Source organism: Perca flavescens, chromosome 19 (assembly GCF_004354835.1).
Source record: "Perca flavescens isolate YP-PL-M2 chromosome 19, PFLA_1.0, whole genome shotgun sequence".
Lineage (NCBI taxonomy): Eukaryota > Metazoa > Chordata > Actinopteri > Perciformes > Percidae > Perca > Perca flavescens.
Window position 1 is genome coordinate 5517850 of NC_041349.1, and position 18037 is coordinate 5535886.

An 18037-nucleotide genomic window follows, 5' to 3' on the forward strand; every position below is an offset into this window, starting at 1 on the left:
GATACACAGAGCTTCTATTTTTGACAGACAACGGAGAGCTCCGCAGCAATTCAGCACACGGCAGATGGACAGGAAGTCGAGCACAGAAACAAAATAAATATCCGGTTAATTTTCAAAATAAAATACACCATGCTCACGGCGGATCATATTTCCCTGCACTACACCTTGAAAACACGGCACAGAGTCGTTTCCCATCTAGTCCTCTGGATGGAAACAAACTGTTGTTGGTTTTGTGTTTATATTCTATGTGAATTTGCGAGAACTTGTGGGTCCTCGTGATTACAGCTGTCAGTCGCGGCCGCAGCCGTTCCGCAACAAATCCAGGCCTGGTGGGTATTGACGGACGGCGGAGCACACAGCAGACACGCAGCGGAGCCGGTCCGCAGCTGTTATGCATCTAGTGTAAATCCCCGGTTAGAGCGCCATCTATTGGTCATAACAAGTAGTGAAATGTACGTTTGTGTGAGTTAACCGCTTACTTCCTGTTTATCGGGCAGACATACGGGAGAAGTGTATGTGAAAGGTTGTTCGGTTTTGCTGTCTCAGGACATTTCACTTGCTTAATAGTAATTTCTTACTCACACAAAGGCAATGCACGTAAGTACAAATTGTTCTGCTTAAATATGTGTTTGAACAGTAGCATAAGCTATGTTTAAGCTAAGGTATCCTTTTGTTTGTCGTAATGGCGATGATTGCTACATGTGTGTTGCTAGCAAATGCGTTTTTTAGCTTATAAGATGAAAAAACAGATGGACTGAAAATAGTTTTATTTGTATTCACAGTTTTACAGCATAAATAAAGGAAAGGAGAAAAGGAATGAAGATTTCTTGCATCAATGTCCTTTGTTCGTCCTAGCCTGGTGGTTGTAAACTTGCTGGATAGCTCAATAGCTCTATACTCAGTAAGGGCAGTATAATATACAATCAGATATATAAAATATTTAACAAGAGCAGAGAGCAACAATATAAAATATTAAGAATAATACAAATACAAATAAAATATAGAATAGGCCTATTCTAAATAGCACAAATCCTTCATCACCCAAGATAATCTAAATTAGATTCTTATTCATCTTCTTAATTAATTACATTATCTAATTTACACTATATATACACTATTGCACTAAAAACAGAAAACAAACTAAAACCTGACCTTTCTGGCGCAAATTTAGATGCAATATCATTAATTATGTCATTGTATGAAATCTGCTCCCCTACTGAGTGATTGATATTAATGACGGCAAGGCCAGTGAGCCGTTCCTGGGACATGGTGACCTCAGGTATGACTTGATCAACTTTAGTTTAGAAAAGCTCCTCTCAGCTGGAGCCACAGTGACTGGCAGAGTAAGTGCAATCCTCAGAGCAGTCCAAAAGTTGGGGTAGATCTCCGATAGATCCTTATCATGTGTGACGGCCCTATCCACCGCCAGCATGTAATGTGGGGTAATGGGTTTAATTTTTACAAATAACTACAAACACATTTTTTTTTAGAAATGTTTATTCTTTTCATAAATTGGTTGTTTCATAAATTGTTGATTTGTACCTGTTTTCTGGTTTCTCCACATGCTGCTGTTGCTGAGCCATCTGCCAAAGGGAGAGCTGGAGTTTGAAATTGTCCTTTATACTCCACCACAGGAAGTGGAAGAAACCAACTCTTGGCAGTGGGCAGGGACTACAAAATACTTAACAACACAGCAACATGTGGATAATTTGTTTGTGTTAGACTAATATTGGGTTTTGGTAGTGTTTGTTTCTTTAGTAATCTCTTATGGTTGGTTGTGGGGTTTAATTTGGGTCTTGGTAATTGTAGTAAGTTACATGTTTTTCCCTTTGTGTTTGGGGTGGGCTAGTCTTGGGGTATATATACCCCTCTCTCCAGTGTCTCTGGAGGTCGGGTTTGTTTATGTTAAAGGTACCTGGTATTATTGTTATGTTGACCTCAGTTTTGTTAAAGACCCACTTCTAAGTATTTTTGTTGAAACTTTAATGGCTATAGCTGGCAAAAATAAAGCCTACATTTTTCTGAACAACAACCGTGTGTACTTGCCTATGCTGCTTGGTCCCTGACATCATGCATAAAAGTGATGAGCTCAAGGAGGCTTGTGGTCTCTCCCCCCCCTCCCCGCTGAACTGTCCCCGCGCCCCCCGTCTCCTTTTCCTTTCTTCTGTGCACAAGAGGAGCATCTCGCTGCAGCCCATGCGAAGGCAGACGGCAAGCCCCGATGTATGATATGCTCATCTCTCAGCAAGCAGGGCGCCTGCAGCTGCAGTGGGCACCAATTTGCCAGTTCCCCACACAGTGTAATGATAGATAACAGAAAACTTATTTTAAGTGCTTGTGCCTCCCCCCATGTGTCATGAAAAACCCACTTCGCCCGTGCCAAAAACCGCTACTGCATTTCAGAAACACTCTGCTGTTGCTGAGCCATCTGCCAAAGGGAGAGCTGGAGTTTGAAAAAAGAAAACAGACAAACCTCAGACAGTTGAACTATAATGATCTACAAAACGCACACACACAGCAATGTTTGTTCTTAGTGCACATGGGCACACACATAACGCTACATTTCCTAGCAACCTTCCTCTGAACAGTACCATCCATCACAGAGAGCGTGTTGTTGAACTCACCTGTCTGAACCTGAAGTGGAGGATCATCCATCAGCATGTTAGCATTTAGCATGTTAGCTACAACCAGCATGCACCTGTTGGTGACATAGCAGCAGGTGTGTTTGATTTTCACACACACGCACATGGTCCAGCTAAGGCAAAGAAACCCTGTTGCTTCGTAGCCTACAACCCAAGTCCAGCAAACAACATAGAACTGTATTCAACATCAAGATGTGGAAAGAGTTCTGTTAAGGAATTTCTAAAAGACGTGTTCTTCGATTTCTGGAGGAAGGAGGAGAGGCTTGGGGAATTGAAAGTTAAGCAAAAGGTTTAATGAAACTGCATGAAAACGACAAGACAAAACACAATCAAACATAAAACATAAAACACTGCAGCTGACAGCGGACTGATCTCATGCTTCATCCTTGCGGAGTTACAAAAGAACAGTCATGTGACATGACAAACAATTACACTGTAAACAGTGGACTCCAATTGCTTCCTCTTGCGGGGTCACAGATTGAAGTGCCGAAATCACCTCAGTTTCCGAATTATATTCCTGTGGAATTGTGGGTCTCTGATTAAAGACACACCTCTGATTTTCAGGTCTACTCCAGGTCACAGACAAAGGTCGTTTCACATGGTAGTGATGATTCTGTTCAAGTTTACAGAGTTTGCATTTCCTTTGTTCTAATCACGTCTGGCCCTGCAGGGAGTGGCTCCCCAAAACCAGAAACAATAGTTACCTTTCCTGTGGGGACAATGAGTCTTCTTCATATGCTAAATGTCAGACATGACCTGATTCATTCTTTAGAAGCTAGGTTTTGGCTGAGGCAGTCAAATGCTGATTAGTGTAGTTACTTGATTAAATTTAGCTGCAGGCCCCATTAAACATTGTTTTCCAAACATAGCCTGGCTTTAACTTTTTTTAAACCTAACAGTTCATTTATAAGTGACAAAACAGTTTGAGTGCATCACTTTCCTCTCAGATTAGAGGGCTGTAGCACATTGCCAGGGTTTATTTGCCCTAACTTGTGTAACCAAGGGTTTTACATGTTGCCTAAACTCTGAACCGAGACGGCACTGCAACTCTTCTCCGTTATTGAAAACAGTCAAAGGAAACTAATGTCAGAATCCCCCACTTCCACTTTACCAATGCTTAATTTGTAAAGTGGGAGGTCCCGGAGCGCAGAGGGGGGGTGGATCCGGCCAATGACACTGCCTACGTAGCTTCTCTGACTAAAAAAACCTAAACAACACTGTGTACATCAGGGCAATGTTTATTTTTATTTTAGAACTTGCACGGTGCGAAATGTAAAAAAAAAAAACTGCAACAATCGTTTTCACAAGCAGCAATTATCCATCGGACTATTAAATTAACCAAAAAACCCACCGTGGTCTCCACATTCTTGATCGGCAGAAACGGTTTTCCAGATAGATTGCTGATTTAGGTAAATTAGGGTCCTTTGTTCAGTGTAACTCAGCCAGTGAGAAGTTGTAAAACAGGAAAATAATCCAGGAACAAACAGCCAGACTGTTAATATTGAAATCTCCTGATCTGCATGACTTCAAGCTGATATTAATTTGCATCATCATTTGGAATTTAAAACTGTTTTATCGTCGAGTTTCGGAGAGAGGGGGTGTTTATCAATGAGAGAAGAAGAGTTTATTTGAGGGTAGGGGTGGCCTAAAGGTTAAAGGAACTAGCTTGTGACGTCGGTTCAATCCCCAGACTGACAGGATAAAATCTGGTTGGCGGAAAGTGAAAGCGCAGCACTTGTCCCTCCCTCATTACCACCACTGAGGTGCCCTTGAGCAAGGCCTTTAACTGCTCAGTGTCCAGCAGATCAGACTGTGGTTGTACTGGGCAGCTTCCAGGTATGAATGTGGAACTGTGTGAATGTGATCAGGGCGTCCCTGCAAAAGAGAGGCTGCCTCTCAGTGAGCCTTTCCTGAATAAATAAAGGTTAATACAAATAAAAGATTGTGCAGCTGCTACTCATAGACAAACATATAGTTAAAAGAGTACAGTGTTTGGGGATAGGATTGCACAGACTGGCCAAGGCGATACTATATTTAAGGCATCAGTTCATGTCTGACTCAGTGCAATGAGTAAGAACTAGCTCCATTGTAGCTGGTTATGTCTAAACTGAATTACCAGTCATCCTCCCCCCAGAAACCACTTGCAGTTGGTTGAGCTGTTTCCCTTCACCTTATTGTATCTAGCCCTACTCTTTTTACAAAGCACACATTTTTAATTCCTTTCACAACCATTTTAGGTTAAGCCACTTGATAGATATTCTTCTACTCTTTAATTTAGTCCTTACTCTTGTTTTTTTAAACATAGATTAGTGGAATTGAAGAATGCATGTTAACATGGCTGATGCATTCGTAATGGTCAACACATGAATTTGAGCTCATGAAAAATGAATCAGTACATTAATAATTCAGAATGTGTAACAGTAAAACATGTTTTCATTCTTAGAATCATAACTCTCAGACCACTGCTGGGAAAATGATACCTGGGACTTTCCTAGTCATGTGAGACATTGTCATTTCACCCACAACCACAGCCACAAAGGAGACATTCATGACTATAAAAGGCTTTTTGTGGATCATATTTAGGGCCTGAGAGGAATTATTATTCTTTTTTTCCAGCAAATGAATTGTCTTTTTGAGGGGGCTTAACATACTCAAAGACTCACCAAGATGGGCGGTCACATCGAGTCTGGTGAAAATGTACGTATTTTAAGGGTTTCGGGAATAGGCGCACAAAAATGGCTCACTAGCATGTCAAGACGTACAGAAAATGTCGTTGGAGCCATACCCTAAACCCAACAGGAAGTCCGTCATTTTGAATTGAAAGTTCAAAATTACTGCAATTTTGGCCATTTCCACATGTTGTACTTTAACGAACTCCTCCTAGAGATTTTCATCCATTAAACGGTCCTGTGTTAATTTACATGCAGATGAACAGCGCTAGCAACAGGATGTCCTCAGATGACTAGTGATTGTCAAATGAAGCTTCGTGAACCACTGTCTTTACTTTCTGAGCTCACTAGATGGCGCTCTCTATTCAACAAAGGGTTTGAAAACACACTGAATTGCCATTCATTTAACCTTGTTCTTTGAACATAGAGTGCCATCTAGTGAGCTCAGAGAATAAAGACAGTGGTTCGCGAAGCTTCATTTGACCATCACTACAGATGACGCCCTTCATTTATCTTCAGGTTAAACAATCCTGGTCGTTTGCAATTCACATTGAAATTGAACCTTGTCCAACCTGTGTCGAGCCATCTCTCAGCGTCGAGTCGAGAAGCAGAGTGGGTTAAGTCATTTATGCATCTCATAAGTTTGCCATCTTATAGCGGAATCAGGACACACCACAAAATCACCACGACACCACAGCTTTCTTCGGATCCTTTTCTTTACTGCGTGAGTCTGTTGTAATACACATGACAGGGACTGCATCAGTTCACACCCTCTTCTCAGATCACTGTGAGGGATACAGTACATAAAATAACAATGTAAAACAAATGCAAAATAAGACAAACATGCCTTCTCTAACATGTCTAATTCATTACAGGAAACAAAAGTGACTCTATGTGTTTTTAAAGAATCTGATCAGGATTGTTTTGTGATTCGAATCCTATCATCTACTGGCTTTGCTCCTGAGTAGACTGAAAGCAGTGGGCGGGCGCTCGGAGAACAAAGCAACATGAAGCAGGATTCAGTTCACAATGTTCTAAAGGTTTAATGAGACAGACAAGTGTATACATATTTCCTAGCAATCGCTACATTCATTTAGTAGAGTGTAGTAAGAGTCAGGATAGGAAATATTGTCCAAAGGTCAATTCAAACAGATAGGAAAACAGTGTTGCAATGTAGGATACAAATAAAACAAATGAGAACGACTTTCTCCAGACGTCTCACAGAATGGAATGTGGAATGCAACGTTTTTCACAACAGTTGCCCTATTTTATCCTAACAAGGATTATTAGACTTAAACCATTACATTCATGTACACTTAGTTATGTTAAAAATCAAGGAGTAGTTTATTGTATATAGGAAACATATATCTACATGCACCAACAACTTCTGTCTCCCCCGCTGCCTAACAGGAGGCTACGTGAAGAACAGAGACTTACCAAATCGGTGAGCTCTCAGACAGAGGTCGAAGGGCACACACATTGAGCCAAACATCCCACCTCAAATGTCATAGCTTGAGTTGGGTAAAAGACTCACTGTGACTACTCCTGACTATCAATGCTCCAAGATAAAAAAAAAAGTCTGAAGGAGGAAAAAACTTGAAACTTCTTTGAAATACATTGAAAATTCAAATACATTTTATCTAACTAAGATCTTTGAATTCCTGGGGGGGGGGGCCCTTAGGAAGGCGGCATGAACCCACTGTGGCTGGGCCTCAGTCAGCCCTGTCCTGGTTATCACAATGACATTGGTTGGTAGGCTGCGTCTTGGAGCTTTCTGGGGATCAGAGACTTGATCAGAACCTTCTGTCCAGGTTGGAAGTCGTGTGCGAGGTTTTCACTAGGGAGAGGGAGAGACAAAGAAATATCACCGTAGATGCCATTCAATTTCTCAATCAGGGTGACTCTGTCACCTAAGTCATCCAAAGTTGTGTCCATTTCTCACGGGAGACATAGACCACCCCTTCCCCGCACCAAAGGAGTTGAGAATGGGCGTCCCATCAGAGCTTCAAATAGATAAAGATATTTTAGTGGTTGCATTTGGAGTAATTCTTATCTCAGCTAGCACAACAGGTATCATTTCAACCCAAGATTTCCCTGTATCTATCATAGCTTTTGTCAGCTTTTCCTTGATAGTACCAGATGAATGGGGATGGTAAGGAATGTGAAACTTCCACTCAATGGTGAGACATGTAGATATTTCTTGATTCACTGCCCAAAATTTCACTTCTGTTCTAGCATTTCTAGCATGAGGACCCTTCTGGCCATTTACTAAATTAACAATAATACACCTTCTCCGTGAACCATCACCTTATCGTGGTGGAGAGGTTTGTGTGTCTCTGTGAACCTGAGGGCTGTGTTGTCTGGAGCTTTTTGCTCCTGGTAGGGTCTCCCAAGGCAAAGTGGTCTCAGGTGAGGGGCCAGACAAAGAATGGTTCAAAAACCCCAATGAAAAAAGCTAAGCAGAGGTGAAGTTACCCTGCCCGGAGGAAGCCCGGGGCCCCCGTCTGGAGCCAGGCCCAGACGGCGGGCTCGTCGGCGAGCGCCTGGTGGCCGGGTTTGCCACGGAGCCCGGCCGGGCACAGCCCGAACAAGCTACGTGGCAACTCCCTCTCCATCCCATGGGCCCACCACCTGTGGGAGGAACCGTTGGGGTCGGGTGCGATGCCACATGGGTGGCAGTGAAGGTCAGGGGCCTCGACGGACCAGACCCGGGCGGCAGACGCTGGCTCTGGGGACGTGGAACGTCACCTCTCTGTGGGGGAAGGAGCCGGAACTGGTGCGGGAGGTGGAGCGCTACCGGTTAGATCTGGTGGGGCTTACCTCTACGCACAGTCTTGGTTCTGGAACCATACTCCTGGATAGGGGTTGGACTCTTTTCTTCTCCGGAGTTGCCCAGGGTGTGAGGCGCCGGGCGGGTGTGGGGATACTCACAAGCCCCCGGCTGAGCGCCGCTGTGTTGGAGTTTACCCCGGTGGACGAGAGGGTCGCCTCCCTACACCTGCGGGTTGTGGGGGGGAAAACTCTGACTGTTGTTTGTGCATATGCACCAAACAGGAGTTCGGAGTATTCGGCCTTCTTGAGACCTTGACTGGAGTCCTGCATGGGGCTCCAGTGGGGGACTCCATTGTTCTGCTGGGGGACTTCAACGCACACGTGGGCAATGATGGAGACACCTGGAGAGGCGTGATTGGGAGGAACGGCCTCCCTGATCTAAACCAGAGTGGTTGTTTGTTGTTGGACTTCTGTGCTAGTCATGGATTGTCTATAACGAACACCATGTTCGAACATAGGGATGCTCATAAGTGTACCTGCTACCAGAGCACCCTAGGCCGAAGGTCAATGATCGATTTCATAATCGTTTCATCTGATTTGAGGCCGTATGTTTTGGACACTCAGGTGAAGAGAGGGGCAGAGCTGTCAACCGATCACCATCTGGTGGTGAGTTGGGTCAGAGGGTGGGGGAAGACTTTGGACAGACCTGGTAAGCCCAAACGTGTAGTGCGGGTAAATTGGGAACGTCTGGAGGAGGCCCCTGTCCAACAGACTTTGAACTCACACCTCCGGCGGAGCTTTTCGTGCATCCCTGTGGAGGCTGGGGGCATTGAACCCGAGTGGACAATGTTCAAAGTTTCCCTTGCTGAAGCTGCGGCGGGGAGCTGTGGTCTTAGGGTCTTAGGTGCCTCAAGGGGCGGTAACCCACGAACACCGTGGTGGACACCGGTGGTCAGGGAAGCCGTCCGACTGAAGGAGTCTTTCCGGGATATGTTATCCCGGAGGACTCCGGAGGCAGTTGCAGGGTACCTAAGGGCCCGAAGGGCTGCAGCCTCTGCCGTGAAAGAGGCAAAGCAGCGGGTGTGGGAGAAGTTTGGAGAAGACATGGAGAAGGACTTTCGGTCGGCACCAAAGTGCTTCTGGAAAACTGTTCGCCACCTCAGGAGGGGGAAGCGGGGAACCATCCAAGCTGTGTACAGTAAGGAGGGGACACTGTTGACCTCAACTGAGGAGGTAATAGGGCGGTGGAAGGAGTACTTTGAGGAACTCCTGAATCCGACTAATACGCCCTCTATATTAGAGGCAGAGCTGGAGGATGATGGGGGATTGTCGTCGATTTCCCAGGCGGAAGTCACTGATGTAGTCAAACAACTACACAGTGGCAAAGCCCCGGGGATTGATGAGATCCGTCCAGAAATGCTCAAGGCTCTGGGTGTGGAGGGGCTGTCCTGGTTGACACGCCTCTTCAACATTGCGTGGAAGTCTGGGACGGTGCCAAAGGAGTGGCAGACTGGGGTGGTGGTTCCCCTTTTTAAAAGGGGGACCAGAGGGTGTGTGCCAATTATAGGGGTATCACACTTCTCAGCCTCCCTGGTAAAGTCTACTCCAAGGTGCTGGAAAGGAGGGTTCGGCCGATAGTCGAACCTCGGGTTGAGGAGGAACAATGCGGATTCCGTCCTGGTCGTGGAACAACGGACCAGCTCTTCACTCTCGCAAGGATCCTGGAGGGAGCCTGGGAGTATGCCCAACCGGTCTACATGTGTTTTGTGGATTTGGAGAAGGCGTATGACCGGGTTCCCCGGGAGATACTGTGGGAGGTGCTGCGGGAGTATGGGGTGAGGGGGTCTCTACTCAGAGCCATCCAATCTCTGTATGACCAAAGTGAGAGCTGTGTCCGGGTTCTCGGTAGTAAGTCGGACTTGTTTCAGGTGAGGGTTGGCCTCCGCCAGGGCTGCGCTTTGTCACCAATCCTGTTTGTAATATTTATGGACAGGATATCGAGGCGTAGTCGGGGTGGGGAGGGGTTGGGTGTGGATGATGACAAACTAAGCTTCACTGTCACTGAAACTTTAGGAATACAAAATGTTCTTTAGTCAGTGCTATTACCACCCTTTGTCAGATATTAGAAACACCATGGAAATGATGGACAAGAATAGGTCAAATACACTGTGGCAGGGCCAATGGGCATTCAGAGCAATGCAACAAACCCTCTTCAGAGGGATTTAAAAGAAGAAAGAAGAAAAGAAGTGCCAATAATGTCAGGGTGCGTAGCTTGGGACTGTAGTCTTTTGAGATCAATGGTGTTATGATGAGTGGTATGTAAAGTAAGTGGATGTGAAAGTGCGAATTTTTTCTGTATCCTGTACCTGTACCATCATAGCACAGGCAGCCACAGCTCTTAAAGCGACACTATGCAAGATTTGTACCTTAATATAACAGCTTCAAAGTAATTTTGAAGGTAAACAAACTCGTAGTAGGACGAATCATCCTGAGCAAAGCAGGGAGGGATCCCTCTGAGAAAACCAGCAATGCAAGTTTGGGAGGTGGCGCCTCGCTAAATTTCGCGAGAATCACAAATTGCTTTATTACTGTTGGTTCTGCAAACATTTGCTACACCCGCAAGAACCTTTTGAACATCAGTGACCAGCACCAGAGATCTTATTTCGAGTGTCTTTCAATATACGCACAACATCCCAGATGACATAGCGCGACTGCCGGGCTCTTCGATTGTTGTTGGGTCTAGGAGACGGAGGAAGGAGAGGAATAGCGGGGCCGCAGGTCTGGTGTTATGCTAAAGCTAGCAAAGCACACAAGCCACCTCTACCGAGACTGTGTCTCTCCAATGCCAGATGCCTGGTGCATAAAACGGACGACTTGGAATTACAACTCACTGGTAATCGCTATGTTCGTGACTGCTGGGTTTTGATTATCACTGAAACCTGGCTTCACACACTCTGGTTCGCCCGGACAGGACTGAGGACTGTAAGAGCAGAGGAGGGGAGCTCTGTATGTATGTGCATGAGATGTAATAACGGGACAATTATAGATAAACACTGTTCCCCTGGCCTCGAGTACATGTCTGTAAGATGCCGGGCTTTTATTCTACCAAGAGAGCTAACAGTAGTGATCGTTACGGCTGTGTATATTCCACCTGACGCCAATGTAAACACGGCACTCTCTCTCCTGCTGGACACCATAAACCAACAGCAGCGGGCCCAATGCGATGGTGTTCACAAAATCGCAGGAGACTTTAATAAGGCCAACTTGAAGACTGTACTCCTGACATTTTATCAACATGTCAAGTAAACTTGCTTGCATTCTAAGTTGTATGTTGTTGCGCTTGCTTGTTGCATGTCAGTTTTTACCACCACCTGCAGACGCGTTACTATCAGTAAGAAGGGTAAGCCGTGCTTACGGGCCCGGACCAATCAGGGGCCCACGTGGCTGGGAGATATTGATTGACAGCCGGGGCCCCCTATCACAATCCCAGCAGTGCCACGTCCACTGTGACAGCCAGTGACCAAGCTGGAGTGAGAACGGGTCAAATTCCTTTCCTTGTTTTTGATATGAAAACGAGACCGTGGACGAGACACGTGTGGGACTCGAACATCTAAAATTTACCGACAAAATGTACAGCGAAAGACCGTGCAAAACATTTCAGACCGTCCTGCCTACCTGTATACATTGTAACATCACTGTACGCTGTAACGATTTTTCACTCTAAAGTCGCTGAAAGCTGCTGCTGTTTCAATCCTGTCGGCTCTCTGCAGCTGGCGGGGCTGCTCCGTTCCCCCTGCGACTGGCGCGCGTGCACAGACACACACACAATCACACACGGTAGATGCAGGAAAAACCCCAGATGAGACGTACAGGATGACCTATATTGAGGACAGCTACGCTCGTTATTGTAAGTGCAATGATAAGATAAAGTACAATAAGTACTTTATCAAACCATATGAATGTGTCCCAGGACAGGATAGGAAATTAACTAACAATGCAAAGATCAACAAGCCACTGACCGTGACAAATATGTTGATATTTGATTCATTCAATAAATTATTATTTTTTTGTCTTAAATCCACCAGCAATTTCCATATTATATCAACATTTGCAGCATCCTGATCCTTTTTAGTTCCGAGGAAATCTCAGCCCAGAGTAATTAATTAATAGTAATAATCGTTATTCTGCCCAAAACAAGTTTCTATTTTATTTTTAAGAACTAAACAAAAGAAATCACAACTTTTTTTGCAACTTTCACTGCCTCTCGCAACTACATTGCAACAAACAAACAAAAGACATTGCAACTTATATTGCAATTTTTTAACAAAGCTCCCACAAAATCAGGCATTTTGGGCCGCAATAATCTCAAAAAAATGTCGCGAAATCCTGGAAGGACTGCCCTTGTGTGTTTTTTCATGTGTCATGGTTCACATTCACCAGTGTTTTTTTGCATAAAACCAGTCCTACAGGGGGGAGGGGATGAGGCCATGAGTGCAGAAAGTGAGTGGTATTCACGACAGTAACGTTAAATACAAGTACTCCACGGCGACTCTAGGGGTAGCTGTTTGACAAAAATGGAAACTACATAGTATGCCTTTAAAAAAGCAGGCATGCCCTGGACCACCACAGGAAGAGTCTTAGACAGATATGCAGCAGACCTGTAACCCCACCATGTTCCTGGGCCAACACAGCAGCAGTACTCTGTCCATCTTCAGGCACATACAGATGAAAGGGAAGGTTGTAGTCTGGGAGGCCCAGAGCTGGGGCGCTGAAGAGAAGTATTTAATGCTGAAAATGAGTGCATCATTTCTGTGGACCATACAACAGTCTGAGGAGAGTCTTTAAGACAAGCCTGTCTCAAAATCTTGTCATGGTGAGACCAGTCAGCGATCCATTGTGTACAGTTGTTAATTAGATCAATAAAACTCATCACAGCCTTAGGAGTCTGAGGAGGAGGAACCTCTTGGGTCAATGAGACACGATCAGCAGATAATACACGTTGCCCTTGGACAGGAATCTCAAATACTGCACTTCCTGTTTACACCATAACTTTGGCAATGTGGCTTTGTGTCCACACCGGGTCAGGTGTTGTAACAGCATTAATTAAGCTTTTTCACACAGTTCTTGCATCTCAGCAGTGAGTGACAGGTCATCAGCACACTGAATGAGAATGCAACCTGGTGGTGGTGCAAAGCTGGCCAACGTTGATCTTACTACAGCAGAAAATGCTGCTGGTGAGTCAATAAAAAGGCATAGTTGGCTGAAATAGCTTAAAAGGATGGATTAGAAATCAGAAACAATATTGGTAATGGAATGTCCAAATCATTGAAAGCTCTCTCTAGTAAATCTCCCCTCCGATTGGACAGGTGTGGTATAGTATGATGTATCTGAGGCAAATCAATAGGTCATTTTTGATAAAACCTAATCTAAGGATCTTCACAAGGCGTTTTAAGGTAAGGCAAAAGACTGTGTACATGCAATATGACCCTCTCTGTCCTCTTTCTCTCTGTGCTGAGGTCTGCCTTTGTAGCTTCTGATTACCACCTCTTCCCTGCTCATGAGCCACTCCCCTCCAATCACACTGCTGGGCTCATAGAAATAAAATGGATAGAAAGGCCATTTCCATTAAAATCAACATAGCAGAATGGTCACAGCGGCAGCCATTGTTATTTGTACTATTGACATGGTAACTTATAAACTTCCAACTAACAAATCGTCCATTTTGCTTTCATGCTGCATCGATTAAAGAGAATGAGCTGAACAGCAGGCTGGGTCTAACGTTAGCGGTCCGCTGACACACTGACGCTGGGTCCAAGAACATCTCCTGAGCTGCGTTGTGCGGCTCTACTCCCAGCGAGCTGCGACACAGCTGACGGCAATAACAATCAAATGACCACGGCAAACAGTTGAATGGCCTTTCTATCCATTTTATTTCTATGGCAGTGTGAGAGGCTTGAGCAAGTGTCATTTTGTTTTTCTTAGTCACACACATATCAGCAGCTTTCTTATATCTGACAAACTTACAAATATATTTTTTTCATCTGAAGCAACCCATCTTTCAACATTTTCCACACGTGCATTGGGTTCTTGCATGTTGGCTAGACATGTGGAAATAAACATGCTTGACAGATCTTCAGTCAATTGCATACATACAAATTCAAGCCATGTTTTCCTAAAGCGATGGACAAACACTGCAATAGACTCTCCTGATTTTTGTTTGCAGTTTGAAACTTGTGCCATTTTTTCCAGAATTTATCCAAATAACCCTCATCAGACCATGCAAAATCAGATGCGGTTATTGAGTCATCATTTGTCTGACTTCTGCTAATAATTGTTGCAATGATCTGCTTGACATGAGACACACAAGCAACGGGGTTCTACCTCGAGTTGGGGGCTTTCTCACAAATAGCCAGCAAATCAGTCAGTCAGGTGGCTTTGTCACAACAGTGTCGGATGGAAATGGAAAAGCATCTGTCTGTCTCTTCATCTTTATTTATTGATTTTTTCTAATTGGTCTAACTTTTTCTTTTCCTGCTCTATTTGTGTCTTCTTTTTCCTTTCTGCAGTGCTATTGCCATTTTCAACTTTCTGTTTTCTCTCTAATTCTTTTTCTTCCATTTTCTCCCTACCTTTGTGGATAATGCCAACGAAGCAAGCACTAGTCAGACATCCTGACTGAAACTGAGATGGTGGGGGAGGTGCAAAGCCAAAATATGCTTCGTTGCCACAAACCACATTCAACAGCATCCGGTTGTGTCTCATTACAGGAGAGTAGATCTCCTGTAATGAGACACATGAATTCCCCCACCTTTAACAGACCTACCACTTACTTTTACGTTTTTTTAAAGATAAAACAACCAAGACAAACAACAAAAACAAGCCCACCAATTCACAGACAAACCAACTGCAAGACTGATATTCCTGTCTCTTCCATCCTTGTCCACTCCATCAGTGTTTCTTCCTCCCCCGGTGTCTCCATCTGTGTGACCTGCAGAGCAGAAAGAGTTGAGAGGAAACAGCTGTCAGGTGAAGACTCAAGAACACAACCAAATCTGTTTCTTCTTCATTCTCATGTCCATTGACATCTCTGGCATGGAAATCCTGGTGGGGCACAATAAACTCTGTATGGGCAGCATCCGACTGATCAATAAAACTACACACAAACCTATTTGCTCAATGAATCCAAACGCATCTCGTACATGAAATTACAACTGCACATATTAACGTAACGCGGTTACAATGTACTAAATTTAACTTTTAATAAATTGTCATAATGCTTTGCGGTAACACTTCACAATAGGGTACACAAATAAATAGATAATGATTAGTTACTGTTTTTGAAAGGGTAGTTACCATTTTTCAGAAGGGTAGTTACCCTTTTTCAGAAGGTTAGTTACCATTTTTCAAAAGGGTAGTTACCCTTTTTCAGAAGGGTAGTTACCCTTTTTGAAAAGGGTAGTTACCCTTTTTCAGAAGGGTAACGAATGGTTAGTTACCCTTTTTGAAAAGGGTAGTTACCCTTTTTGAGAAGGGTAGTTACCCTTTTTCAAAAGGGTAACGAATGGTTAGTTACCCTTTTTCAAAAGGGTAGTTCTGTTATGTTTTATTGGTATGGGGCCAACATGTTTGTGCCCCACAGCTTATTATTGAAAGCGCGTTGAACATGCGCACAATGTTTTCATCTGCTCACTTGATTAATGAATGCTGAGGGGCCGGCCCCATGCTCACCAAATGAACATCGCTACAAGTAGCAGACTACTGACCTTAGGTAGATCGCCCATAGAAAGATATTTGGAATGTATTGGACAGCGCTACCTTTGTTATATGTAATAAAATAAGCAACAACGTTAGTTAGAAAGAATATACATATAAATTATATTTTATTAGTTACATTGAATTATTGATCATGTCGTGCACTGTTCCACAGCGCTATCTGGTGGTGCCCGGCCCCGAATGTAAATACGTCACAGCTCATGTCAGACATTATCTGCTGACTCACAGCAGCTGTTCTCTAGAAAGTCTTTAGAGAACACAAACATCCAATAAACACTGAGACTCAACTCTACAAACTCACCTGAGACTGAGACAGTCAGCTTGATGGTGCTGTAGAGTTTAAGTTCTTCTCCCTTCCTGATTATAACTCCACATTGGTATTTTCCGGTGTCGTTGACGCTGAGGTTCTTCAGAAAAACAGAAACATTTCCATCCTTCATCTCCGGATCACTCAGCTCCACTCGACCATGATATGATGGATGCTGGAAATTTTCATGTGGGTTTTTATCTCTGTAGAAGAAGACATAATCTGACCCAAGGCCAGATCTGCTCCACACTATCACTTTGATGTCAGCATTTGTGGGAGCCTGACAGTGAAGAGGGATGTCCACTCCAGGCTTTGCTGTCACATTCCTTGTGTCTGAACAAAAAACAGAAGAGGATGAAGCAAAAGTCAGTAATCCATTTTATTGCAAGCAGTTCACTTCTGTACTGATCCACGTGTTCACATGAAACTGACCTGACAAAAGTTTGTCCACTGCGAAGGTTGTAGAAACTTTGTCAGGTGGGTTAAAAATGTTGTTTATTGTAGAACACCAGAGGAGCATGCGAAAGCGAAAACCAAAACGTAACGGTAGGAGGTAAACATCATTAAATATTGAGAAGTGTGAGCTGCAAGGTCTGTGATACATTCCCATTGCAAACATTCCATTAACATTAACAGGGCCAAAACACTTATATGTTGATTATAGCGCCCCCTAATGGCCGATCTTTGCCAAATTTGGTACAGAGCCTCAGAGCGGCATGCTAAACAAGCATCACAAGTGTGGATTGCATTTACTGTGGCAGAGATATTGCAATTGCAAATTTTCCATTGAAATGCATTGAGTTATTGGCCAAAACAAATAAAAGTTGCTTATAGCGTTTGGTAGTCCAGTCACCCAGAAAGGGTGAGTTTGCGCGGGTATTGAGCACTGCGGGCTGCCGGTCGTGATGGAGCTCAATCGAGCTCACAGCAGGCCGGGGTCTGTGAAGGAGGACAGGCAGGGCGGCGATGTAGCAACCCAGGCAGCACCGGCCGCTGAACTCCGACATAGAGTCGAACAAAATTTGCAATTAACCATACATTTTCGTAAAACGGCCCATATTTGAGCTTTACATAGTTGATTTCTTGCATTAAAAGTTTCAGAAGTGAATTTTGTAATGGAATATTAGAGATCTGCGCAACCTAGATTCAGAAGACTACCTGATCTCAGGTCAGTTGTAAATGTTGGGGCATGACAAAGAGAGAGACTAGAGCCAAATGAGGAGGAGCCGCCGAGTTGACGTCAACTAGGTGGCTCGTTGAGATTTGCCCGTTTTCAGAGGCAGTTTCAAATTGTGAGATTTGCAGAGAAAAGAGGTGTCATTGGGATTTTGAGTTTCTATGTATGTCCTATTTACCCACCAAACTGTAATTTTTCAACTATGACAAGGTAAAATCGGTTTTGTATTCTTGTACTAAAGATCCCTATTTTTTATCTTATTCTGACACTTTCTTTTCACACTTACCTCACTTCCTGTACCTCACTTCCTTTTCTCCCCTGTCTTCATCACTGGCTTTGTTTCTGCTCTGATTACCTGATTGAATTCACCTGGTCACTCCTTATTTAAGACTGCACTCACTCTCAGTCAGTCTCTTCAACACCTTCACATGGGGCGGCAGCTGGTAAGATGAAGTTTACTTTGCACTTTAGTTCTTGATAACCGGTTTGATATTTGTATTTAGTTACTTTATGATTATCATGTGAGGATATTAATTTTGTTAAGTTGTAATTTCTATTTTGTTTCTTCCCAGATTCTCCAACCCATGTGTGTCTGTTCTGTTATGTTATCCAGTATCATTTACCTCCCTCTTTGTTAAATAAATCTTCATTGAATGGACTGAACTTCTCTCTGGCTTTTTCCTTCTTTTTTTTCATT